The 26,698-nt window shown below is 41.4% G+C and overlaps 1 protein-coding gene across 4 annotated transcripts in view; it reads right to left on the bottom strand.

Moving 5' to 3' along the window:
* Positions 1-26,698, bottom strand: part of PDE4B (phosphodiesterase 4B) — a 596,404-nt gene that overhangs the window by 47,202 nt on the left and 522,504 nt on the right. The window lies entirely within an intron of this gene.

Here is a 26,698-nt window from a genome sequence, read left to right as displayed (position 1 = left end):
CCCTCTTCTGCTTTAATAATTTTCAGGCTCAGCTAATATTTAGCTCACATTTCAATATTCCCATTTTTTTCATGCAAATTCAGCAGAGTGTGTGTGTGTGTGTGTGTGTGTGTGTGTGTGTGTGTTTTAGCAGAAAGGTGTTGGGCAGGAGAGATGCTGAGAAGGGCAGGGCAACAGGAAAGGGCAATGGGAAACCTCAGCCTTGCCACGAATAGCGAGCTGCTCAGAGCTGGAAAGCATGGAAACAGATTTTAGCAGTGATGAAGCCAGTGGCCCAGCTGGTAAGAGACCTCAGGTGCCCTAAAAGTTGGCCCCAAGCTCTGTGCAGGAAAGCATGATCTTATTACTGATCTTTGGGAAAAATCAGGATGGAGGCCCTTCGTGTACTTATATCATTTGACTTTGAAGCCCTCACTATGAGGGTTTCTCAGTACAGATGAGAAAAACTGGGGCTCAGACAGGTCCTAAATCCCTATTATTAGCAAGTGAAAGCATCACAATATACCCCAAATATAAATTTTCTAAAAACTATAACTAAATGCAATTTTTTATTGAGATATGATTGACATACAAAAAAGCTGGGCATGTTTCATGTGTACACCTTGATGAGTTTGAAGATAAGTATACACCTGTGAAACTGTCATCCTAAATAATCTCATAAACTTAGCCATTGCCTCTAAAAGTTTCCTCCCTCCCTCTGTGTGTGTGTGTGTGTGTGTGTGTGTGTGTGTGTGTGTGTGTGTGTGATAAGAACGTTTAAATAAAATCTACCTTAAATTTTTACATATATTATACAGTATGGTTAGCCATAGGTACCATGCTGTACAGCAGGTCTCTAGGACTTAGTCACCTTGGGGATCAGAAACTATGTACCTTTTGATCAACACCTACCCAATCCCCCTTCACCCAAGCCCTGGTAACTACCATTCTACTCTCAGCTTCTAGGAGTTTGAGTATTTTAGGTTCCTAATATAAGGGATCATTCTAAATGCAATTTTAATACAGCTCTGTATATATCAGAGTTGTGTTTGTCAAGATTCCAAGACTTTCTACCCCAATACAGTGCATAGAAAGGAAATGTAAATAACCTTTTGTTATTTATTATTTATTCTTTTGTTTATCTGCCTCACATAATCAGACTCTTTTCATTAGAGAAGGTGGTACTATTTGCAAGATTGTATGGTGGTTAAATCAATCAGAACAATTGCCACAGGCAACAACAGGGATGAATCTCATAAATGAAACCAGAGATTAAAAAGCACATAAAACTATGATGTAATTTATATAAAGTTCAAAAGAGGCAAAAATAAACCTATGATGTTAGAAGTCAAGATAGTGGTTAACTTGGAGTGTTAGCAACTGGGCGAGAACTGGAGGGGGACTTCCATGGGGCCGACAATGATGTACTTCTTGGTCTGGGTACAGGTTACATGGGTCTGTTTATTTTATGAAAATTCACTGACTTCTACACTTGTGATTTGTGCACTTTTCTCTGTCTTCCTGATTTTCTGTGCATGCTTTCAACAGAGAGACCCACCTAGGGAAAGCCTAGTTTTTGTTATTTTTTTATTATTTATTTTTATTTATTTTATTTTTGGCTGTGTTGGGTCTGGGTTGCTGTGCACGGGCTTTCTCTATTTGCGGCGAGCGGGGGCTACTCTTTGTTGCGGTGCGTGGGCTTCTCATCGGGTGGCTTCTCTTGTTGCGGAGCACGGGCTCTAGGCGCTCAGGCTTCAGTAGCTGTGGCTTGCAGGCTCAGTAGTTGTGGCACCCGGGCTTAGTTGCTCTGCGGCATGTGGGATCTTCCTGGACCAGGGATTGAACCTGTGTCCCCTGAATTGGCATGCAGATTCTTTTTTTAAAAAAATTCTAATTATATCACTTTTTAGTTAAGTTATTGATTTGTACATCATAATATAATGTATAATATGATAAAATTGTTGTTGATCACATCAGCTTCTCTCTCTTTTTTTAACATCTTCATTGGAGTATAATTGCTTTACAATGGTGTGTTAGTTTCTGCTGTATAACAAAGTGAATCAGCTATACATATACATATATCCCCATATCTCTCTCCCTCTTGCATCTCGCTCCCACCCTCCCTATCCCACCCCTCTAGGTGGTCACAAAGCACCAAGCTGATCTCCCTGTGCTATGTGGCTGCTTCCCACTAGCTATCTATTTTACATTTGGTAGTGTATATATGTCAATGGCAGGCAGATTCTTAACCACTGCGCTACCAGGGAAGTCCCGAAACCCCAGTTTAAAAAAAAAAAAAAAGAAAGGAAGAAAAGAAACAGGGTTTCTAAAAACATGTTTCCTTTCCTTTCGTTGAACTGTAGCAATGGGTTTCAAAAGAGCTTGAGGGCTTCCCTGGTGGCCTAGTGGTTAAGAATCCACCTGCCAAAGCAGGGGACACGGGTTCCATCCCTGGTCCGGGAAGATCCCACATGCCGCGGAGCAACTGAACCCACGCACCACAACGAAGAGTAGCCCCCGCATGCATCAATGAAGACCTAACGCAGCCAAAAATAAAAATAAATAAAAGCAAAATAAAACAAAATAAGAAACTTACGGTTATCAAGGGGAAAGATGGGAGCAGGCAGAAATGAGCAGGTTGAGATTAACATACAAAAAAGACAAACAAACAAATAGAGTTGAGTAAATCACACACAGCTGAAAAAGGATATTGGTTTTGACATTTCATAGACCAGGATGCTCCTACTAACTCAAAATTCAGTGGAACATATTGGTGTCTGGCCCAGCTGTTTACAGATCCTGACTCTGCCATTTGTTTATTAGCACTGTGACCTTAGACAGGGTAAGGAGCCTGATTGTGTCTCTGTGTCTTTGCCTGTAAAACAGGAAGAGAGCACAAACTAGCTATGAGAATTAAGTGAAACAAGGCATGCCAAGGCTTTGATACACAGCTTAGTACCTGTCAGGAACTTCTTCCTGCCCCCCACCCCATATAAGCCTCTCCCTGGTCCTGGCCACTTTCCTGAGGGTAGATAGCCATATGTTTGGTGGCTGAGTTGGTAGAGTTGTGCTCTGGCCCTGGGCATTGGAGGTGGGGGGGGGGTCACATATAAAGTGGCCACGAAATCCTACAGTGTGCCTCTGGCTGCATGACCTCAGATAGGAAACTGGCTCTTGGTTAGGTTAGAGTTTGTTGGGTTTCACTTCTAAAATATAGAACTTGCCTGATGTATCATTCTGCTTTTACCCAATGCATATTGACGCACCAGATCAGTGGACCTTTAGACATGGAGAATTGTATAAGAAAGCCATTTGTTCATTCATTTATTCCACAAGATATACGTTGAGTGTCTACTACGTGCCAAGCCTGCTGATGCCAGGTTCTGGGACCACAGCAACGAAGAAGACTCGGTCCACTGAACTGAATGATTACATGGGAAACCCCTTTCCCATCTTCAAAATGGTCAGTCTGTGAAGATGGGTGCCTTCTCATCTTCCTCCCCTGCCTTTGCTCCCCATCCCAAGCTTATACGGTAACTTTGTGAAAATTAGAAAAATGTGCTCTCTCTCGGCAGACATAGCCCTTGGGCAGAAAGCTTGGGAAGTGACGCAAGGGTTGAATTTCAGTTCCCCTCACCACCTAGCTAAGTACCTTTGATCAGTACCCAAACTACACAATGACCTTTTGCAATGGCCCAGTGGCACATGGCACAGTCGGGGCAACCTAGCCTGAAGCTTCGCGTGGTCACAGCAAAACCTGCACTTTTAGCCTCAAAATAAAGTAAACTGTTGATGTTGAAAGGAAAGCATCCCAAGACCTTTCCTAGCTCTTAATTTGTGAATATCATCAAATAACTGAAATAACATTAAATAAACCTCCTTAAAATAACAAAAAAATTTAATTTGGTAGACTAATTGTTATCTTTAAATGCAGTTTTTGTTTTTGTAGACACAATTTCTAAAGCAAGGGCTCCCTTGGGGAAACTATTAAAGCAGATCTTGATGGAGAAAATTAAAAAACAACTCTTCTGATTCTTGGAAGTAAGAAGTGTATATGAATTGGACTCTACATCCAGCTAATAACTAGCTTTTTCCACAAGCTTCTAGCCCTGTAGGTGTCCTCCCTAGATTCAGTGGGCCTTGAAGTTAGCAGGCTTATTCCACTCCTTCGTTCCTCCTCAAAGTGCAATAAGTATTTGTTAAAATGTAAAATTGTTTCATACATATGGAAATCAGCCTCTATTTATTTAAAGGAGTTAGGTTGGGGCTGTGAGCGTATTTATTTAGTGATCTTGGTTATATGATGTTTTTTCCCTGACAGTTAGCAATAGCTTTTCTTTTCATTGTAAGTTATTAAGTCCAAAGGTATATATTTTCTTTTGATCACTCTTTGGTAAATGAAATGCACCTGTGTTAGAGTGCAACTTTTCCAGAAGGCTGTTGTTTTAACCTTGAGTAAAACATTCTTAGAACAAATCCCAGGAACTGGAGAACACTCATACACTCTGTAACACAGTTCTTCCAAAGGCCATCTGTAAGCCCCAAATGGCCTTTCTTCAGGCAGGACTTTGTTAATGTGTCTTTATAAATATGAGGAACTTTGCAATTGCACATGACAGGGATTTCACTCTGGGTGGATTCACGGAAGAAGAGGTTCACTGCCCTCAAGGGAAATAACAGTGAAAGTAGGTCATTTTGATGCTGATCTCCTTAGCAAACTCCTGTAAGACTACAAGTTAAAAAAAAAACTCCAATCACAGCTAGCTTTGGTATATACAACTTGACAGTTTACCAAGCACTTTCACTTGTGGATCTCATTTTTTCCTTGAAAAATAAATCCCATGAGATAGAAATTATTATTATTATGACATACATTTTCCATTATGCATGTTAGAAATGTGAGGCCTAGAGATGTTTAATGATTTGCTCAGTCATCTGATGAGAGACAGAGAAAGAGAGAGAGAGAGATGAGAGATGAAGAGGAGGGAGGGAGAGAGGGGGAAGGGGAAGAGAGGGAGGAGGAAGAAGAACCAAAGTTCTCTGATTCTGAATTCCATGATTTTTTGCTAAGCCATGGGGCCTGTTATAAACAAATGGTCCAACTTTCTCTTTCTTTCACCCAGGCAAGATTGGACAAGGTGAAACTGTCTTTGATGTACCAGCCTCATAGCCCTATTCCCTTTCAGTGTCCTTACCCTTGCCAAACTCTGCTCTCCAGAAGGACTCTGACTTTGGCATTACTTACTAATGAGAGTCTGTACTCATTCAGTTAGTAACATGTACCACAAATGGGAAAGGGTGCCCAAGGAACTTAATTGTCCACCTGTGTTGGTGTTACAGGGCAATGCCACAAGAAGGCAATCAGACATGGAGGTCAGTCGGTGCCAAGTTATTTTTCTAATACATTAAATATATACAAGAAATATTTAAGAAGAATATAGAGTAGTGGTTAAAAGCTTGGTCTCTGGAACTACAGTGTCTGGGTTCATATTCCATCGCCTAATCTTAGAGAAGTTACTTAACTTCTCTCTGCCTCAGTTTCCTCACCCATGTAATGAAAATAATAATGGTATCTATATAATGGGTTGTAGTCTTAATGAATAAATGTAAAATGCTTAAGACAGTCCATGGTATAATATAAGTGCCAGATAAATGTCGGCTATTGTTTGTTGAATATGAGACAACAAATATCTATTTAATGAGTGGATTTGTTTTTGAGTGCCTCTTATATTGTAGGCTCAGCATGAAACTCCAAGGGTATAATGGTAAATTCTATGGACATAGTTTTTGCTTACTTGAAGCCTATATTCTAGCAGGAAGAGACAAATAATTATACAAAAACTTATTTAATTACAATTGGAAAAGGAGCTGCTGCTAATTTTAGAGTGCCCTAAGAATTTATCCCAGGGATCACAGAGGACTCAAAAGTCTAAGAAGTAGGATGTGATAAAAAGTTCAGGGAAGGCCTAACTTGGAAAGTTATGAGATTTGACGGAATAAGAATTAGGTGCAAAGAGGAAGGAAAGCATACCAGACAGGAAGAACATCAGGGTGCATTCCACGGACTAAGATCTGTCCATGTGTCAGGAACACACCGAGAGAAAAAGACTGGTGTGAGAAGTTCAGATCAGGCCCTACACAGCCATGGGAGGCCATGGAGAGGAGCTTGGAGTGGCCTAGCCAAATCTGCATTTAAAAAAGATCACGCTCCCTGGTGGTCCAGTGGCTAAGACTCCGAGCTCCCAATGCAGGGGACCTGGGTTCCATCCCTGGTCAGGGAAATAGATCCCACATGCCAACTAAAGATCCCGCATGCCTCAACTAAAAATCCTGCATGCTGCAATGAAGATCACACGTGCTGCAACTAAGACCCAGGGCAGCCAAATAAATAAATAGAGAAATAAATAAGAATCTTGAAAAAAAAAAGATCACTCTCCATGCAATCTAGAGAATGAACTTGAAGGCAGGAATGGCCGCAAGGAGGCTAGCTAAATAGTATTAAAAAACTCAGGATACGGAGGAAGACAGATAAGTTTGATTTCTGGCTCTGTCATTTATTTTATTAGCAGTGCAAACTTGGGCAAGTTGCTTAATTTTCTCTAAGTCTTAATTTCCTCATTTCTAAAATTAGGGGATGTATATATTTCCGGTGGGGTTGTTATGAGAATTAAGTAAAATAATCCACATAAAAGTACTTAGCCCAGTACCCAGCACCTAGTAAGTATTCATGCCAGTTGCTAGCAGCATTATTACTTATTTTATTGCTTTAACCTATGCAGGAAGTAGTGATGGCTAGAATTACATTGTAGCAATGCAGGTGGAGAGAGGTAAATGCATTTGAGATATTTATGAGTTGAAACCGTATCGTCCCTAGGACAGTGGTATTTGGTTGGTGACCAAAACTCTCAGTCATCTCAGCTTTTCAGGTCAGAATGTGATTTCTGTCAGTGTGCTTTAACTTTATTCCACTTCCAGCACTAGTCCAACTCATAAGAGTGCAATGAGAAATCAGAGACCAATGAATTAATTTACAGAGAGCAATAATTTATGGTAAGCTTTTCATGTCATCTAGTCATTACACGTTCCTCAACATGGGAGACCAAATTCTTATCATAAGATTGCTTGGCAAGCATCAAATCAGAGCAGGGGACTTAGGTGGATGGTTTTAATCCGCTTTACTCAAGCCTGATACACTTAGCTCAAGTGTTTCCATTGGCCTGAAGTGCCCTTCCCAACTTTGTCCACCTGGTTAACTCTTATCTTTTAGGATTCAGCCTAGAGTTATCTCCTCTACAAAGCCTTCCAAATATTCTGAGGTTGGATTAAGCTCCCTTCCTCTCAGCTCCCACAACAACTGTGTTCAGGCCTCTTATTTCCAACTGACCATGTCACTGGAATTCTTTCTCTTCGTTTATTTTACCCATGACTTCTTGAGAGCAAGGAACATATCTTTTTGGCTGGTCTTTAATGTAGCACAGTATCTACTTACCTAGTAGAAGCTCAAAAAAATATTGTTTCAACTGCTGACTTGCCCAACGTATCAGTAGATGGGATATCCACTACCCAAAGGAATGGCGTCTTGGCTACTGAACAGTGTTGGAGAAGCAGTATCAGGAATTCCTGTTCTTGGTTCTTTTTTTACTAGTCTCCAAATAAACCACCTTCTTTTTTGCTGATTTATTCAATGTTACCACAATTAATAAGTTCTCTATTTCTTTTGCATTCATGTCTTGATTCGATTTCTAGCTGGCTCATTTTAACAGAGGGGATATTCTGTCTCCCAAGGGGACTTTTGCAAAATCACACGCAGAATTTGTTATTTAACTCTCACAGAATAGCTGCAGGTGTCTGTGCACTAAGCAATACTAGAATTCCAAATTGATTCTGACAGTTGTCATACAAAAGATACAAGTAAAGTTCAGAGGCAGCACAGACAGATGTTAAAGACATGGGGGAAAGGGCGATCAGGAGAGACTTGGAGGCCAAGTAAAGAAGAATAGGTGGAATTTTGAGAGATGGAAAAACTGAGGTAAGGCAATGAGTAGCATGAATAAAGGTATGAAATTAGAAACATGCCACACCATTCAGTCCTGTTTGGAAGAATAAGCATAATAGTCCTATTTGATTAGAACACTGGGTGTCAGCAAGGGTGCAGATTGGAATACATTTGCAAAAGTAGCATGGTCAGGGCCCGATACTGGAGAGTGTTTTATGCTAGACCAAGGAATCTGACTTTACCTGGCAGACACTGGGGAGCCACTGAAAACTGTTCAACGGAAGGATGACACACACAGTGGTTTATAAATATCTTAATATTGTTATACAGTTGTTTAATGTTTTGCAGTTATAGATCTCTTCCATATGTATAATCTTTTTAAATCATCATTGTGCCTTGTGAGAAATGTTTTACTGTCTCTATTTTATACAGGAAGAGACTGAAGTTTAGGGAGTTTAAGCATTTCACTCCAAATCCCATAACTGATAAATGCAGAACCCGAAGACCTGAGCCTGGGCTTTCTGCCTCAAGTTCCGTGCTCTTGCTATTACAGTGAAGCCTATAAGATGAATAATTGATCTGATAGATGTGAGTTGTAAGGATAATAGGATGGAGTAGAAAATAAGCACCTGGTAAATTATTATTATCAGGGATTATTATTTGCAGAAAAAGTTAGCCGCTAAGAAGTAATGAGGTCCCAAACTGAGTGGGATCAGGGGGAATTGAAGGGTTATATATACCTTAAATTTCTCTTTACTTGTAGAGTGAAAGTTGTCAAAGGAATTTCAAGACTCAATGGAGAGCAGAAGAAAAGGTGTTTGCCATTGGGTATGAGCGTGGTAAGCGGGGAGAAGAGGGGTAGAAATTTCCTGTCACTCAAAACATTATGGGCTGAAATCTCTTTCCCTTACCTATAGGAAAGCGTCTCCACCTAGTGCTCTCCTGGGTGATGTCTCCGATCACACAGGACTTGGGGTGCTTCACCATGTGAGAACGTCATCACATTTGACAGTCAAGAGTTTGCCAAGAGCCAAACGTACTACATACAGTCTTTTCCAGTTGACAAAGCATTTTCAAGTGTGCTCATTTTCTTCTACAAACAAAGCCATGAACGTTCTCTCCATTTTTATAAATGAGATCATTGAGGCTCGTCAAGGTAAGGGGACTTTCTTTAGAATCTGGAATTTCTGCATTGGACAGTATGATTGTTATTAATCATGTGTGGCTACTGAGCAGTTAAAATGTGGTTGGAGATGTGCTGCAGGTATAACATACACACTGGACTTCACAGACTTTATATAGAAAAATGATGTAAAATATCTCTGAAAAGTTTTACATTTGACATGTTGAAATTATAATATTTTGGATAGAGTGAACTGAGTAAAATGCATTATTAAAACAAATTGCACCTGTTTCTTTTTATGTGTTTACTAGAAAATTTTAAATTTCCTATGGGTTTTGCATTACATGACAATTGGACATCACTGTTCTAGACCATAAAGCTATTGCTATTGACGTGAATACTCCAAAGCCAACATTCGTTCCGGCCACACACTCACTTTAGAAGAGGTGGTAATAAGGAAAATAATTGGAGTTATTATTTATCCATTACCAAAGTTTCTAAGCACTTTACATGCATGAACTAATTTAATCTTCATCAAAATTTCATGACCTGAGTATTATTTTATATATAGTAGATCATTTTATTTTGCAGATGAGAAACAGAGAAACTCAGGAGCTCTCTGAGAGCCACAGATTTAGTGGCGTCAGAATTCAGACTTAGCCAGTCTGCCTCCAGTGCCATTAGGAAGGCTTTAGTGGCTGCCTCTGTTGGGTAAGTCCCAAGGAGACATTCGGATGGATTTCACTTTATTGTTGACCTACTATAACTCAGGCAGCATGTGAGAGACTTTAGATATTATCTCATTTAATCTTTGCAACAACTCCATTAAGTAGTTATTATTCCCATTTTATAGGTGAGTAAACTGAGGCTTGGAGTGATTGCACAAGCTGCCCAAAGTCACACGAGGTACATGGTGGAACTCAGTTTATAATCCGGCCTGAATCTGAAGTTGATACTCCATCACTATGCTGGTCTGTGAAAGAGCTACACCTGAATCTCCTGGGGGTGCTTCCCAGGCAAACCCCAAGGTACTGAAGCAGTCTCTCTGGGGTGGGCTCTGGGAATTTGTTCTTCTTAGAATGGCTTTGGGTGGCCCTCATCCTCAGCCAGAAGTTTGGTGATAACCACCCTCTCTGAGTCTTTCATTTTCCTGGGAGTCCCACCTCTTCAGTCTCTCCCGGGAGCTGATGAAAAATTGAAAAAAAAAAAGGAAAAGGAAAGAAACAAACAAAAACAGTATTTCCCTTAGGCAGCTTCAGTGGGGCTGACCCTTCATCTCAGCAGTGTTCCTGCTTCTTTCAAATCTTGTCACCATCTGCCCTAAAATGTGGGCTGAAATGATTTAATTAAGCAGAGATAAAACAGCCAGTCCTCCTGAAGACATCCTTAGAAACATCTAAGCAGTCCAGGGCTGTGTCTGAGATGAGAGAGGCAGGGATTTAGGGAGTGTAGAGGCGGGATGGGAGGAAGGAACGTAGCGGCAGACCCACAGACTCTCAAGGTGATTTATGGGGTCCTGGATGATTCACTAAGAACCACTGGATGTGAATGAAAGCACAGAATGAATAAAACCAAGTGACTCTTGGAGGTGGGGTTGTGTGTGTGTGTCCCCACGTGCACATGTGGTAGGAAGGTTATGTTTTTGGCAGCCTTGTTTGCACATAGACAAGCAATTGCTTTATGTGACAGATTCAGAACTTCTGACTAGCACACAAATATAAAATTAGGTCCTAGGTTTCATGGCAACCCAACTCAACACAGTAGCAAACAAGAATTGTTTGAGAATGTGAGAAAGAAGCCAACATTGTGTATGTCACAGCTAGCTTGCCTTCCTTTGACCAATTTCTCCTAATTTAGCAGGACTTCCGTTCCTGCCCTAATTTCCCCTGGTTTGTAAACTACGTCACTTAACTGAACTCAGCTCCAGACTTTAGAAAAACAAAATTTTGTATTTCAGCAATGGTTTTCTTGGCATTTCTGCCTCTAAAGAATTTTACTTGATTCTGATTTTTCCTTTTCACCCTTGAAAGACTGTAGCTATCAGTTGTGTTTCCCTGTTTCTCCTTTTCTAATGGAGTGTCTAACGCAGTATAATGCAGTGTCTGTTAAATGTGATTAAAGATTTCAGTGTTTGGTAAAAACCAATATTTACCGGGGAAATCCCGCCAACATAAATGTGCAGCCGAGGTAGAAAATATTGGCTCCATCTCCCCCGGACACACACATACAAACAAGAACTGTAAATGTTTTGCATGTCACTTCTCACATTTCTGGCCTCTTTTTTGCCAGTTTCACACATGTATCCATTTAACACAGATTCTGAAGTCTTAAAACTGGAATAATCTAGATAATAGACCCCAATAGTCATTTTTAAAGTCGTTTTCTTATTAGCTGAGGTTTTTTGTTGCTTGTTTTGTTTCTGCTCTGGTGGTTCTTCTAGCATTTATCACACGCCGTCACGTAATTTGTTTAGAGGTTGCCTTGGATTATGAGAGTTAATACTATTTGAAATAGTAAACAAGGGAATAGTGATCTTTTCCAAAGCAGATTATACTACAAAACTTATTTGCAGAAACATCAACAGACATTTTGAGATTAAGTCAGTCTTGTTTGAGTGATTGCTTTAATTTAGCAAACATTTACTGAATTGAATTTATTCACTGATTGAATTTATTGAATGAATGAAATACTGCTACACTCTGAATGAATTTCAAATAGTTGTAGTTTGGATTCGAAATTATTTCTCTGAAACTGAATAAGCCCGGGCAGCCAGCAGACAGAAGGCCCCAGCTGGCACCTGGCAGCCACAGCCTCAGGAGGAAGACTGGAGAGGGTGGAGACTGAGTGAGTTTCACGTGGCCAAAGCTCAGGACCGACCCCTCAGTAAAAACTTTAAACTGCAGTTCCTATACCACACTTCCTCTTAGTACAGAGGGCTGGGTCTGAGACGAGGGAGAGGGAATGACTCATCTGCAAAAGAGGCCACTGAGATTGCTAATGGCAAACCCTGAGCAGTGCCTGGTAAACAGCAAGCACTTAATAAATGCTTACCTTATAAACAAGTAAAATGAAATCCAATAACCTACTATAACTTATGGGTTCAGTGTGGAATGTTCTGATCAAGATTTAGGAGCAAGAACAATTTCTATGTCTAGTCGTCATGATAAAATCCCTTTGGTTACTTTCTCTGACTCCAAATGCTCAAGTGCTTACGAATCAAAAACTGAAGGACCATGGGAAGGATGGATAAGGATAATGGTAGTCAGAGCAACCATTAATTGAGAGTCTGCCTGAACAAAATCTCTCTAATCTTCGAGACAACCTTGTGAGGTAGATTGCGTTATCATTAACGCATAGATGACAGAACAGGTGGGAAAGGAAATGGTGAATGAGGCTGGAAAGGTGGCCTGGGTGTCTGGGCTCAGTAGCAGGCCCCGGTCCGGGGTACAAAAGAAGCAAAAGACAAGTCGTTGCTGTCCTCTAGGAAGGTGTGATCCGAGAGGAGAGGGGAGCGGGAATGCTCAGGCACAAAAGGCAAACAGCAAGGGCGCACTGTGGGCTGCGGGCTGGATCGTCTGAGGACCGGGGGCAGCAAAGGCACGCTTGGGCTTTGAACAGAGCAGGGGCTTATTAATACATGCTTGTGGAAGTGCACTGAACTTAATTGAATTAGGAACCAAATAACGGTAACCTAGGTGGAAAAACATGGAATCCAAAACGAAATGCAAAGCAGCAGGGAGATAAGTCTTACTGAACAGAGACTGTTGAAGAAAAATGGTTAGAGAGAGCGGGGCCAGATTGTGAAGTGCAGGAGTCTGGACTCGATGGACGTCCGAGCAGCAAGGAGCTACTGGAGGTTCTGGTCGAGGGGTGAGGCATGAGGAAAGAGGGAATTTAGAACAACGCAGCCAACAGGAGTGTGTAAGATGCCTCTCAATGGGAAGCAGCTAGAGTTAGGGGTCCCAGGAAGACCCAACTGTGGGGATCTCAGCTGAAAACAATGCAGGCTAGGGCTTCCCTGGTGGCGCAGTGGTTGAGAGTCCGCCTGCCGACGCAGGGGACGCGGGTTCATGCCCCGGTCCGGGAGGATCCCACGTGCCGCGGAGCGGCTGGGCCCGTGAGCCATGGCCGCTGAGCCTGCACGTCCGGAGCCTGTGCTCCGCAACGGGAGAGGCCACAACAGTGAGAGGCCCGGGTACCGCAAAAAAAACCCAAACAAACAAACAAAAAAAAACAATGCAGGCTAGAACGGGTGGTGACAATAGGATAAAAGAGAGAAGTTCTAAATAAGGTCTGGAAGGAAACAAATATATACCAATTCATGACAGGGCAAACAATATACCATTCTCTGTAAGAGATGACCAGGAAGAGGAAGGTGTGCAAAACTGTCACCACGGTTTCTAGCCTTGGAGTGGACAGAGCAGAGCCATTGACAGATATGAAGGAGCTGGGAGAGGAGGGGGAAACGGTAATTTGGACTCCCTAGAGTTTGGTGTGATTCCCATATGGTTACAAGGACTTGGGGTGGGTCTCTAGTAAGTGGACTGAGCTCCAGGCATGGATTGCTGGTGAGGATTATGAGCTGGGGATCGTGAGAACACACTGCCTGGCCATGACTCTCCAGGGCATGTGTCTATCTTCTGATTGGTTCCTGGAGAAAGTCAATAACAAATATAAGATCCCACCCACAGCCCGCCCACACATTATCTCACCAACTTGAGTGATTTCCAGCTCTGCAGGGCACAAGCCCAATGCAAGAGATTTCTCTCTTCTCAGCATCTGCAAGGTACAAGGCCGAATCCTCTGTGGAAAGGACCCCTAAAGCTGGAAGCGGCCCAAGAGACCAATCATATTTAAACCAACTCCTTGGTTCATAGGTGATAAGACTGAGGCCAGGAGAAAGGAATGGATATCTCCAAGATCATACAGCCATTCCCTCCATGAAACAGCAGGGACCAGTTTTGAATTTTTACAGAACCTGTTGTTGCCACTTCACTGTGCCTCAACTCTGACTGGCAACATTTAAAGTACCATTCAATTAAACTGGTATTTGTGGACACATAATAGATGTCGGTCTCCATGATAGACACAGAGGATACCAGAAGGGTAAATAGAGCAATCACTGCCGTTGAGGCACTCACAGTCCAGAAAAGACTGTTTGAGAATAGGAGTAATTGCTTTTCCTTGGGTATGAGTGATAGGGAAGGCTTCCTGGAGGAAGTTATGCCTTAGCAGCGTTTTAAAGGATGAATAGGAGTTTTCTCAGCAAGAAATAGGAAAAGAAGGTAAAAGTATTTTATAAGCAAATGGAACAGCGTGTATCAAAGTAAAGAGATGATACAGTATAATGCTTGGTGTTACTATTAAGGGTTTATTAGTTTCATGGCAATTGAGGGTAGAGAAGAAACAGCAGGAGAGGCAGACAGAGCACTGTTAGGAATTTTAAAAGTATGTGTGTTGGGGGTGGGGGAGTGAAAAACATGAGGAAGACATCCACAAAGTCCCTAGGTGATATTCCTTAGAGTTATAGTTATAATCAGAGATATATAGAGAGTTAGAGAGCAAAAGTCAGTAAACTCTTTCAAAAAGACCAGATAGTAATTATTCTAGGCTTGTGAGCCCCATGGTCTGAGCTGCAAATATTCAACTCTGCCATTTAAGCATGAAAACAGCCACAGATAATACAGAAACAAATGCAAGTGACTGTGTTCCAATGAACCTTTATTTTCAAAAACAAGTGTGTGGCCCAAGGGCCATGTTTGCCAATCACTACTACAGAGACATCCTGAGATCCTGACATCACTCTCAATACCTGTGGTAGACAGAACAAAGGCTTCCCAAAGAGGTCTACATCCTAATCCTTGCAACCTGTGAATATATTATGCTACACGGCCAAGGAGGAATAAGGTAGTAGATGGGAATATGGCCGCTCATGAGCTAATCTTAAAATAAAAATATTATTTTAGATTATCTAGGTGGGCCCTATATACAAGGGTCCTTAAATGTGGACGTGGAAGACAGATGAGTCAGTGTCCGAATGATGGAATGTGAGAAATATTCAACTGGCTATCGCTGCCTTTGAATGTGGAAGATGGCCAGAAGCCAAGGAAGGCAGGCAGCCTCTAGAAGCTGGAAAACGCAGGAAAATGGATTTTCCCCTAGAGACTCCAGAAAGTAACACAGCCTTGCCAGAACCTTGATCTGTGTTGTTTTAAGCCCCAAAGTTTGTGTAATTTCTTACAAGGGCCATAGATAATTAATACAATGCTCACGTGAGCTAAACCTTCTAAACATCGCGGCGAACTCTCCGGCCTCCAGAGGAAAGAACTCAGGTTTAACATCCATTTAAGTGCCTCATTTAAATGCAAAGGGTAGGTGAAAGAAATCTGGATTTGGATGTGGGGAAATTAGGCCATGCTTCAGGGAGTGTCTAGAATAAGGACCTGCTTTGACACTGAACAGGCTTTACAGCTCCCTGATGGAGTAGAGGGGGCACTGAAACAAAATTTCCCATGATGTGTGTTTCTCAGGGGGCTCCCAGACCTATACACTTGGGGATTTAGAGAACTGTGTGCGTGAGGGTGCAGATGAAAGTCCCAGAGCAGGTCCTGTAGGCAGGCTCAGAGTGGGGAAGTGGGCCGTCAGACATCAGCGCCTGACTTTCTCTTCCACCCGCAGCAGGCTACCCTCTGCCCTCTGCTGTGCCACTGTAACGTTTACGTCAAAGGGAATACACTTTGCTGCCCTAACATGTGTGTTACGAGGGAAACGAGAACGTGAAGCTGGTGGCATTTGACAAAGGAGGCGGCATTCCAAAGATGAGCTTGGGCAGTCCTGGCAGGCACATGCTGTCAGGGGTCATGTCAGAGACAGCCACCGCCGCTGGGCACTCACAGAGGTAGGTCGGTTGAGGTCAAGGGCCTCTGCCCAAGAGTCCTCTCAAACTACCATCCGTGGCCAGAGGCGGAGGCCATGGGTTGCAACCTCCCTTCCACACTGTAAACATCCTGAAAGCAAAGACTTCCTCACAGCAGCTAACTCAGTGCCTTCCACTCCAGAGCCAGGCGTCACTGCCCAGTGGCTAACTGATTATTAGTAAAATCGAGGAGACAGTGAAGGCAGATCTTGTCATAACAATAACAGTTCTCACAATAAATTTGGAAAGTACATTTCAATGTACAAAACATCCTCACATACAGTGTCTCAAATGATCCTCTTAAGGCTGCTAGGAAGCGAGTATTAGCAAACACATTTTGCTGAGAAGGAGAATGAGTTTCATAGGCATTAAGAGACTAGATTAACACTCCACAGCTCGCAACTGGAAGAGCTGGGCCTGAATCCAGGTCTTTGGTGTCTTAGATTGGGAGTTCATCTGCATCTTACAACTTCTCCTCCTTTCCTCCCTTCTCTTCGTCCCTCCCTTCTGGAAACACTGAGTATCTATTATGTACCAGACAACACTGTTCACGGTCCCACAGATATAAAGTTAACTAAGAAAGTTCTGGACCTGAGGAAGATCATAGTTTGGCAGGGGAGCCAGACATGTCAATGTGCAAACTATGATCCAACCTAAGACTAAGACCTTTACTGAGTCCTCTATGTACTGTGCACGGTACGACTAACGTTCAGCATCTTATGATGTAGGTATCATCTTCCCCACTTTACAGGTAAGGAAACGTAGCTTTACAGTCATTAAGTATCTCGTAAGTTGCAGCCAGGATCCCCATTCTCTCCTGATTCCTCATCTCACACTCTCAGCCACTCTACGATGCTATGCCACCATAAGCACTAGCACAGAGCTCTACACTGGGGCAGTGAAAGAGCAGGGGAAAGATGGGTTGACCGTCCTGCAAAATTAGAGAAGCAGAAAAAAAGATGGGTTGACCGCCCCTAGGAAGTGGGGCATGTGCATATAACGCAGCAGAGAGGAATGAACCAGGTCATTTAAAGATGATGTTTAAGTTTGACCCCTGATTCTAAAAACTGAACATGAGAAGAGAGTATCCCACAAATCTGATGCCATTTAAAAATATTTTTCTGAGTAACTATTAGGTGCAAAGCATTGCCCAGGGATTCCATGAGGAATCAGATTCAGGCCCAACTCTTAAGGAGATAATCCTGTACTTGTACTGAGAGAGTAGAGGTGAAGCCATCTTCTGAGGTCACTCTGGGGTAGAAGGAAAAGTTCTGAACTGGGAACTGGGAGATCTGGACTCCAGTCCCAGTTTTATCACCAGTTCACCTCAGTCTCTCAGTTCCATTTCTGCAGCTTTGAAATCCAGTGTTGGAACAGATAATGTCTAGGGCCTCTTTTAGCTCTGATATTTTATTATTCTGTTTGGTTAAGGAAGTAGAGGAAAAGAGCTTACGTGTCACAGAGGACTGGAAAGGGAGAGAGTAGTTCACCTAATCAGAAGCCATCCCACAGGAGGTGCCTTTGGCACCCCAATCCTGCAGGTGCCCAGCAGCCGTATGGTGTGAGCTGCCAGGGTCCCCGCCTGTTTTCCACTCTCAAACTTGCAAGGGATGCCCTAAATAATGAAACCACAGATAGGTACTCCAAGAGGTCAGTGTTTTTCAGATGCCTTGCACATCCACAGCACTAAGTGGCTGCTTGAAGCTATTATACCATTATTATTGTTGTGGTTAGAGAATTACGGTAATTAACACTATTTACTGGGAGCATTCTATGCACAAGGTGCCACGAGGGGCGCTTTGCTGACAGTTACCTCCTCCTCTTGCCAAATGTAAGCAGTGTTACTGTTTCTACTCTAGAGATGAATCTGTGGCTGGAGAAGCTTAAATAACCTGCCTGAAGCCACACAGCTACCAGTCTGGGGCAGAGCCTGTACTCTTACGCAGTACTCTCACTCTAACCCCAATCCTAATCCTAACCCTAACCATAATCCTATTATTCTCCTGCTCAATTTTGCTACAATCTGCGATGCTTCCAATCCGGGTATCCTTCCTTCAGTTTAACCTGCCATGAGCAACTGAAAAGGAGGTTAAATGGCCGATACGAATCATACCATAATCTTACCTTACAGTTTGCAAAGTGCTTTCTCATAAATCCATCATCTGATTCTCATGTCAGCCAGAGAGTGAGATGGAGCATTATTTCTGTTTTATAGAAGAAGAAACTATCAAGGGAAGTGAGTAACCTGGAGGTTTCTTAAACCCTCTTGCCATGCTAATCATGTACTCATCTAAATCTCTGACCACTCTGGGACATTAATTTTCAGAACATTGTGTCATGTGTCTTAAAATGTATCCGGTTATTTATATTTGCATTGCAGCATGGCTAACATAGGGCCTTCCCAAAGAGATATTACCAAATGGCAACTGGTGTTTCCTTAAATCTTCTTCCAGGACTCAGTGTAAGTGATTCCCAAATAACTAAGAATAGTTCAGTGAATGCTAAAGTTCCAAACCCTCACAATAATACAATTTGTTTTCTTTCAAAATGCCAGTACATTCATTGAACCCCATCCTCTTTACTGACTTGACAGTGTCTATGTAAACTTCACAGGACATTTTGAACCTTCTTTTCTGAATGTAAGGCTGTATGTAGTGCTATGAAGTAGATCATGAAGAACTTTCTTATAAATTTTCTACAAACTATGCCTAAATGCAATTTTAACATAGCTTTGTATACATCAGAAACATATCCATCAAGTCTTCCCAACTATAGACCCAAAGAAAGCACATAGAAAAGAAATTTAAATAATCTTTTGTTTCTCTGTCTCACATAATCAGACTCTCTTACCGCTAGAGAAGGTGGTACTATTTGCAAGGTTGTGTGGTGGTTAAATCAATCAGAGCAATTGCCACATGAAACGACAGGGATGAATCTCACAAACTTAAATGTCGAGCAAAAGAAATCAAATATTAAAAAGCACATAAAAATATGATTCAATTTATATAAAGTTCAAAAGAGGGAAAAATGAGTCTATGATGTTAGAGGTCAAGAGAGTGGTTACCTTGAGGGGGATTGTGACTGGGAGGGCACTTGAGGGGGGCTTTCATGGGGCTGGCAATGATGTATTTCTTGTTTCAGGTTCTGACTACGTGGTTGTGTTCGTTTTATAAAAATTCACTGACTTCTACACTTGTGATTTGTGTGCTTTTCTCTCTGCACGCTATATTTCAATAAAACGTTTCTGGAAAAAAATCAATTAACTCTAGCTTCTTGGGCCTTGACATCTGTAACTAGCATCTTGTTGCTTCTGTCACTTCTGTTTCCCTTTGGAGCTTCTCAGTGGGAAGTGTTCCACCTTTAATTCTGAAATACCTCTACTAAGCTCAACCTTCTTACCTGCCTAATTTTGTAATTTTTTCATGGCTACTGGAGGGCAGAGCCAACGTGGTTTGAAGAAGAAAAGGTTCTACCATTTACAGGTTTGAGTCCTTAAGCAATTGCTTGTTCAATGTGACTTTGAGGGTCTCTACCTGGGTAACTGGGGTCATAATGGCTGCTTCATAAGGTTATGATTACTCGTCATGAGGATTACATGAAACAATGTGTGCAAATGCCATCAGAAATCCTAGCATAAAGGTGCTCTTGGAAACCTGATTTTTGCCCTTTACTCCTCCCCACATTGCCCATTCTGCTTGGATCTTCATCTGACATGAATCCCATCAACACTAGTATATAAAACAATAATATTCCCCACTACCTGGGAATTCCTGGGAAACCCCCATTGTCCATATTTTCTCTTCTGCTGCCATAGTTGAAAAGCATCAATACTAGGTTAATTACATCTACCACAAATGACCAAGTCTAACCTCAGCAGGGCTCTTAGTGCAGTTTTATCATCTCCCTACTGATTCCTCATAGGTGTATATGAAAACATTCCCACTGCTCACAAATTCCCATTTCCATGTCTATCCTCTCACTTTTACCAAAGATCCAATTTCCTACTTCACTGGTAAGATAAAGGTCAATTTGAATTCTACCAACTTCACCCCTTTCATGCCTCAGGAGGCTTCTTTGTCTCCACTTTTACCTATCCATTTTAGTGTCTCTCCTCACTTTGTTTTGTTTTTTTCTCCTCCACTCTAGTTTTTTTTTTTTAAAGACCTTGATAATTTCGGTTATACCCTCACCCATTTACACCTTTAACAACTTGTTCTCCATGACCTTCACTGTTTCTACTATACACTCATTTATGTTTTTCCCATCCTACAACCTAAAAGCTTTTCTTTAGGCCCTGCTTCAACATTATCACATCATTCTTCTTTTATTGCCACCTTCCAGAGAAATAATTTTAAATTCTAGTTCCACTTCTTCACCAGCCCATCAACCTTCAATATCTGTAGTCTTGCTTCTGCTCCCTCCATTCAATGGCAACTGCTTTCTCTCTCTCTTTCTCTCAAAACCCAGGGGCCTCCTGAATGTGAAACTTAGTGGGCACTTCCTATTTATTTTATTTTTTAGAGGGTACTTCTTAGTATCCATTGACATCTGTCACACTTGACTTAGTGACTCTAATCTCTCCTTTGGCAGCTTCATTTACTTCCATGTCTTTATATGTCATTTTCATTTTGATAGCTCCCAAATCATTGTCCCTGATCTGTTACTGAAATGCCACATCTACGTTTCCAGCTGACTAGTGCATCTTACCACATCATTATTCTACTTCTACAAATTCAAACTCATCATAAAATAGATCATTTTATGAAATAAGCATTGTTCAAGGCATCTGATTTCCCCAACTGGCTATTCCACTAACTTGCAGAGTGATCATAGACAAGTCATTTACTCTCGCTGGATTTTCTTCTACACGGAACAAAGGGATTGGGCATAATCATAATGACTTCAATAGCTGTGAAATTCTATAATGCTATGTTTAAAAAGATAAAGCCATAATCTTCTTCCCACCTACAATCTGCCCTTTTCCCTGACTTCCATATTTTTTATTAATGGTATCCACATTCCCATAGTTATCTAAACTTAAAATCTCTGCTTTATCTTCCATGCTTCCTGTTTTTTCTCAGTTTCTACAACCTACCAGTTGGCAGGCTCAGTGGATTCTACCTCAAAAATATCGATTGCATCCAGTCCCATCTTTCCCTTTCTCTCATTATAAATTATAGTCAAGCCCTCATTTAACCAACCAGGGCTTTTGCAGTCACTTTCTCACTGGTCTCCATGTTTTATACCGTCAAAAGATTGATTTTCTTCATACGTGACTCATTACATCAAGTGCCAGATGAAAAATCTTTAATGACCCCCAGGACCTTTCTAATACATCCAAATACCTTTATTTGGTGTTCAGGGTTCTTTCTAACCCAGGTCCAGCATCACGTACTCTTCTCCTTTACTCAAATCTCAGCTGCAAACACAGGGATGGATTTGTTCCCCAAGTAAGTCCTGTTATTTTCACCACGATCTCCTGGTCTGTGCTGTTTTCTCTGCATAGATGATGTTCTCTGTAATCCTTTATTGAAATCCTTGCCATCAATCAAGTCCCAAGTCAGATGGAACTTCTACTTGACGTCTTCCTTGAATCCCACGGCTGGAAGCCATCTGTCCCTGCTCAGAACACCAGTGCCATCACGCTCTTCTGCAGTGACACTTTATCATGTTCTTAGCTGATTTAAAGTGATTTATATATACACATTTTTCATTATCTGAAGGACAGAGGCCATGTCCTCTTTGTACCCAGATCAGTACTTCTACTGTAGGCTTATAATAGAAAGGGGATAAAAGAATGAATTAAGTACTTAATATTGTACCTTGTGTATGATAAAAAAATAAAAGTCACAGGAAATATGACCGTAAGGAGTTGTTGGGGAGACAAATCACTACCCAAGGAAACAGAAAACAATGTAAGATATTCTAACATATCAACACCAAATTGAATTGGCTCTGCTTTAGATTCAGAGTTTGTTCCAACTCAGCTCCAAGTAACTGGATGGTATCAAACATAAATTGCCCTGGGTTACTTTTCTTATGAGTAAACTGCAGAGTTGTCCAATTTAGCCAAAAAACAAACAAAATGAAGACAAACAAAGACAGCCAGTTAAATTTCAATTTCAGATAAATAATATATTTTTTTAGTTCTTATAGTATAATCTGTCCTTATACTAAAAAATTATTTGTTATTTATCTGAAATTCAAATTTACTGGGTATCCTGCATTTTATTTGGCAGTCCTCAATAAGGGAACTGTTGTTAATCGTCTCTAAGGCTGACTACTCCAACATTCTACATTCAACAGCATTTTCAGAGAAAAGAAAGATAAAACTGTGCTGTTCCCTTGGCTTATAATTCCTTTCCCCTAGATCTCTGCACTCAACTTTTAGCTCAGTTATAGATGCCATAAAACCCTTTTGATTCTCCTATCCAAAACAGCACCTTCTTATCCTTCCAGCTCCCTTCTCTGGTCACCCCTTATCCCATTAGCTTGTTTTTTTTTCATTATCTGAAATTATCTCCTCCATTCCTTTGGGCACATGCTTATTGCCTGTCTCTCTCTGTCACTAGAATGTAATCTTCAGAGAGAAGGGTCTTTACCATCCTGTTCACTGCTGAGTCCCCAGCACCTAGAACAACAATGGCAGATACATGAAACACTTAAAAAACCAAAAAAATACAGTAAGTGCTAAAGATGAATTTTTTGGCCAAAGAGGACTAATGGGGTCCAAAGGAAGAAAGCTGAGTATGGGTTAATGTGGTTAGGAAAGGTTTCTTGGAGGAAGTGGGACTTTAGCAATGCCATAGAGCACTGGTTTGGGGGGCGAGTGTCTATCACCTGAATAAGCTTAGGAACATTTGCAAGCTATACAAATCCCTGCCCTGCCCCACCTCCTCATTGGGCCTATCAGAATTTAGGGTGGTTGATAAGCACTATGTCTAATGTCAAAAGGCTCCCCAGATGATTCTGATATAACCCCTCTACCCCACTGGAGAACATCTTCCACAAATGATGGGTAGGATTTGGTTAAGCAGAAAGCCTTAAGAACAGAACGATGTGAACTGAGCACAAAGAGAAGAAAAAGAGCATAAACTCTCAGGTGGTATGAAAGTACTGCTCAGATTGGAATAGAGTTAAGGAATTTGTGCTTCAGCTTGTAGGCAAAGGAGAACAAAGGAAGGATTTTCAGAAGGAAATAAAATTGTAAATTGCTACCTATACTTTACACCAGGATCAGGAAAGTCTGAGGAACCAAACACAGCCTACTGCCTATTTTCGTAAATAAAGTTTAACTGGAGCACAGCCATGTCCATTTGTTTACACACTGCCTAGGATGCTTTCGCTGAAAGTTCAGCACAATGCCTGTAATACTCAAGCCTTGTCAAGCTCTCCATGTCCTTTAAGATTCTGCCATTGCAGAAATGGCCTTGCAGCCAGGACTCCACTAATTCATTTTATGTGATGATTACATTTACGCATTCATTAATTCTTAGATACTTGAAAGGATTTGGGATATACAGGTTCTAGGTTAAAGTGCTGGGTTCTGTATTTACCCGATTTGTGAGTCCTACACCCTGCTCATCATCTACCATGATTATCATACTCTGTCGATATGTGGTTCTGATAACATATATCAGTGGTATTGTAGGGTCTTCTAATCTGGCACCAAATAGGAAGATACAGTTATAAATAACCACATAGCAAGTTCAAGTCTCTTCTTAGGAACTGATATCTGACAGAGGATTGGTATGAAGCTTGGTTCCCAGCAATAGCACCAGACACATGAGCAGGCAGGGTGTCATGGCTAAGTTTTCCAGTAACTCCAAAAATATCTACTCTCACCTCTTTCCCCATAGAGTTACACAAACACTAACTTCCATCCTTATCACACTTTTAGTCCTTTCCCAACTCTAAGTCTTACTTCTGGGAATAACCTAATGTTTTAAGCAAATGGCTATAGAGTTTGGTTTCCTGAGAGCCTCCTCCTGGGAATGCTACTGTTTTAGATGGCTTTAAAAGAGCTTTCCATCTTCTCCTACCCCAAGAGTAATGTGGAAGCAAATTCCCTTTTGGTTACAGTAGCTTACACAGCATTTACTCAAGAAATATTTATCCAGACAGAGCTTATCATCTTATATGTTGGGGTTAAATGGTGAAAAAATAACCACTGGTGAATGATTTGTAAATAACTAGTTTTAGTGCCTAGACAGTGATATTCCAATATGGGTAATTTAATTAGAGTGGTAAGGATAAAGTGGTGATAATCACTGGATACCACATAAGCCTAAAGAATGGTCACCTAACAAAGTCTTGGGGACTTCTTGGAGGAAGTGGTGTCTAAGTGGTAAGCTGAAGGAGCTACATAGATCAAGAGGAGGTGGGAAGAGAAGCCAAAACAAGAGAAGTTCCAGAGGTCCAGAAAGAATAGAAGACTGGAGTCCCGTGTCAATAATATACTATAAACAGTTGCTGATTATCTGAGGATAGCTACAAAGCTTTGTGGTAGATTCTCATCACTCTCTGGTATGTCGCATAAGGAAACAAGGGCTTTGGCTTATATTCTACTTTTTATACTGCCACCACTGTTTTTGTGTGTGAGCTCTGGACATTGCTTAACCTTTTAGAACATCAATTTTCTCATTTGTCAAATCTCATTTGTCTCATTTGTCAATAGGAATACCTGCCTTGAAGGACTTTGCAGGAATCCAATGACACAATGTGTGGGAAAGTGCTTTGCAATCTCTAATTCCGGCCACCATCCTGGCCACTCCCTGTTTCCACCCACCATTGTCCATCTAGATTTGCTCAGCAAATGCAAGCTACTTTTAATGTCATCTGCTGACAATAAATCAAATAAATCAAGAGCCCCCAAATCCAGATTTTTAGATTCTCCCAGGCTACACAACACCATAGCCCACGTAGTAGATAACAGTAAGGTGACCATCAGGGAAACTTACCAAACTGTCAATCTGTAATTCTTTATGTTTTTCTTGCTCATTTGACAAATGTGGAAACCAATGGGAAAGAGTCCCATGAATGTCACCCAGCTAGGGAGTGATGCTAAGAGCATCTGGTTTGTGGATGAACTGTGCATTTCCATCATCTCTTGCCTCCAAAGCCAATGGGTCCCTTCTGCTTCAGGACCTTCTCAAGTCCTCCAGAAATCAGTATAAGGACAGTGAACTGCAATCTGGAAGCAGTTTAGCTTTCCCCATTTTCACCCAGGGAAGCTGTGTCCTAATCCCTCCCTGCTTCTGGGCTTAGTGTAACTGAACAGTCCAAACCTCTGGGGTTTGGGAGGCTAATGACCACCTCCCAGACAAAGTTAATCAGGTGGATGAGCAGTAAGCTCCAAGCTTTAGCAGGAGATTTCTTTTGAGTTATAAACGCCCAGTGAACTCGCTACTTGTATTTCTCCCAACACAGTCATTCCCTAGGAGAAGTTCAGCAGGGATCCCTGTAATAAAAAGGTCTTTGTAACTCACATGGGTGTAAAAAACCAAACCAGTCATTTGGGAAAGGAACTCACTTATGCCCATGGGGAGGAAAGGCTAGGGGATACATTCATGACCTAGTTTTAGGTAACATTTTAAATTAACTTTAACATTTTCATTTCATTGTTATTATTCTGTCATGAGGTCACAATTATATGTCTGCAAGGAATTCTTTCTCTAATATATCCTGTGTTTTTGAAAAATATTGACAGGCAATCTTGTGTAGTTAAAAAAGAAAAGAGTACTGTCCAGTGGCAAAAAGATCAGAGATCTAGCCCCAGCTTTATCACTTGCTAGTATTGGGGATCTTGGCATGTCACTAAACTTCTCGGGGCCTCAGCTACCTCCTCTGTGACATACGAGTCCTTTTTACTTCAGGATCAACTGAAGCAAGAATGACAGCACAAGTAGCATGAAAGTGACTTGAGGATCATGATATCTGACTCAGTTTCCCATAGCCCAAAACTTTACAGAACTGGGAACACAGCAGGCCCTCAGGAAATACTTGCTGCTCAAATGAAGAAGCTCCAAAACAGGTCCTTAAAATAATGGGAAAAAGTATGCTTAAATTATTAAAAATTACCAGTTGACAAAAATCTGCTTATCTGCTATTTGTAGTCTGGTGTATGTGGCAGCCATGTGAGGCCCAGAAGAGATCTGTAGCTTGTACTGTGGCCCATTCATGAACAAATGGTTTTCTTCTGAGTGTTTCAGTGCACTACACCCGATGCACACACACACACACGCATACACATCCATGCTATCTTTTACTAGGGAGAAAATGGAGACTACTTGAGGTATTAATAGCTTGATCTTCAGAGCCCACCCATTTAAACATTATCTGTCAATAATGTCATGTTTGGGTGAGAAAACCCAATAAAAAGAAGACTAGAGAATAGGCTGTTTATGAACAATACATTTGGATACTAGAAATGGAGCTGTACCTAACAAGTTGTGATTGCCCAATCCATCCAGGGTAGAGAGATTGCCCTGGCATAGAGTCATCTTCCTAATGGAACTCAGACCCTCTGGAAATCAAAAACATAGAGAAGGGTAAAGGCCTTGAGTGCAGGATCTGTGTCTTAAGTCACAGCTCCTTACACGCATGTAGGCATCTAACACATATTTGATGAATGTATTAATAAGTGAGGGACCGGGGAGTGGAAAGAGCTCTGGACTGGGAGTCA

The sequence above is a fragment of the Pseudorca crassidens genome, chromosome 2 (genome assembly GCF_039906515.1).
Source record: "Pseudorca crassidens isolate mPseCra1 chromosome 2, mPseCra1.hap1, whole genome shotgun sequence".
Lineage (NCBI taxonomy): Eukaryota > Metazoa > Chordata > Mammalia > Artiodactyla > Delphinidae > Pseudorca > Pseudorca crassidens.
Note: the sequence above shows the minus strand (reverse complement) of the source record. Positions and strands in the feature narration are given on the sequence as shown.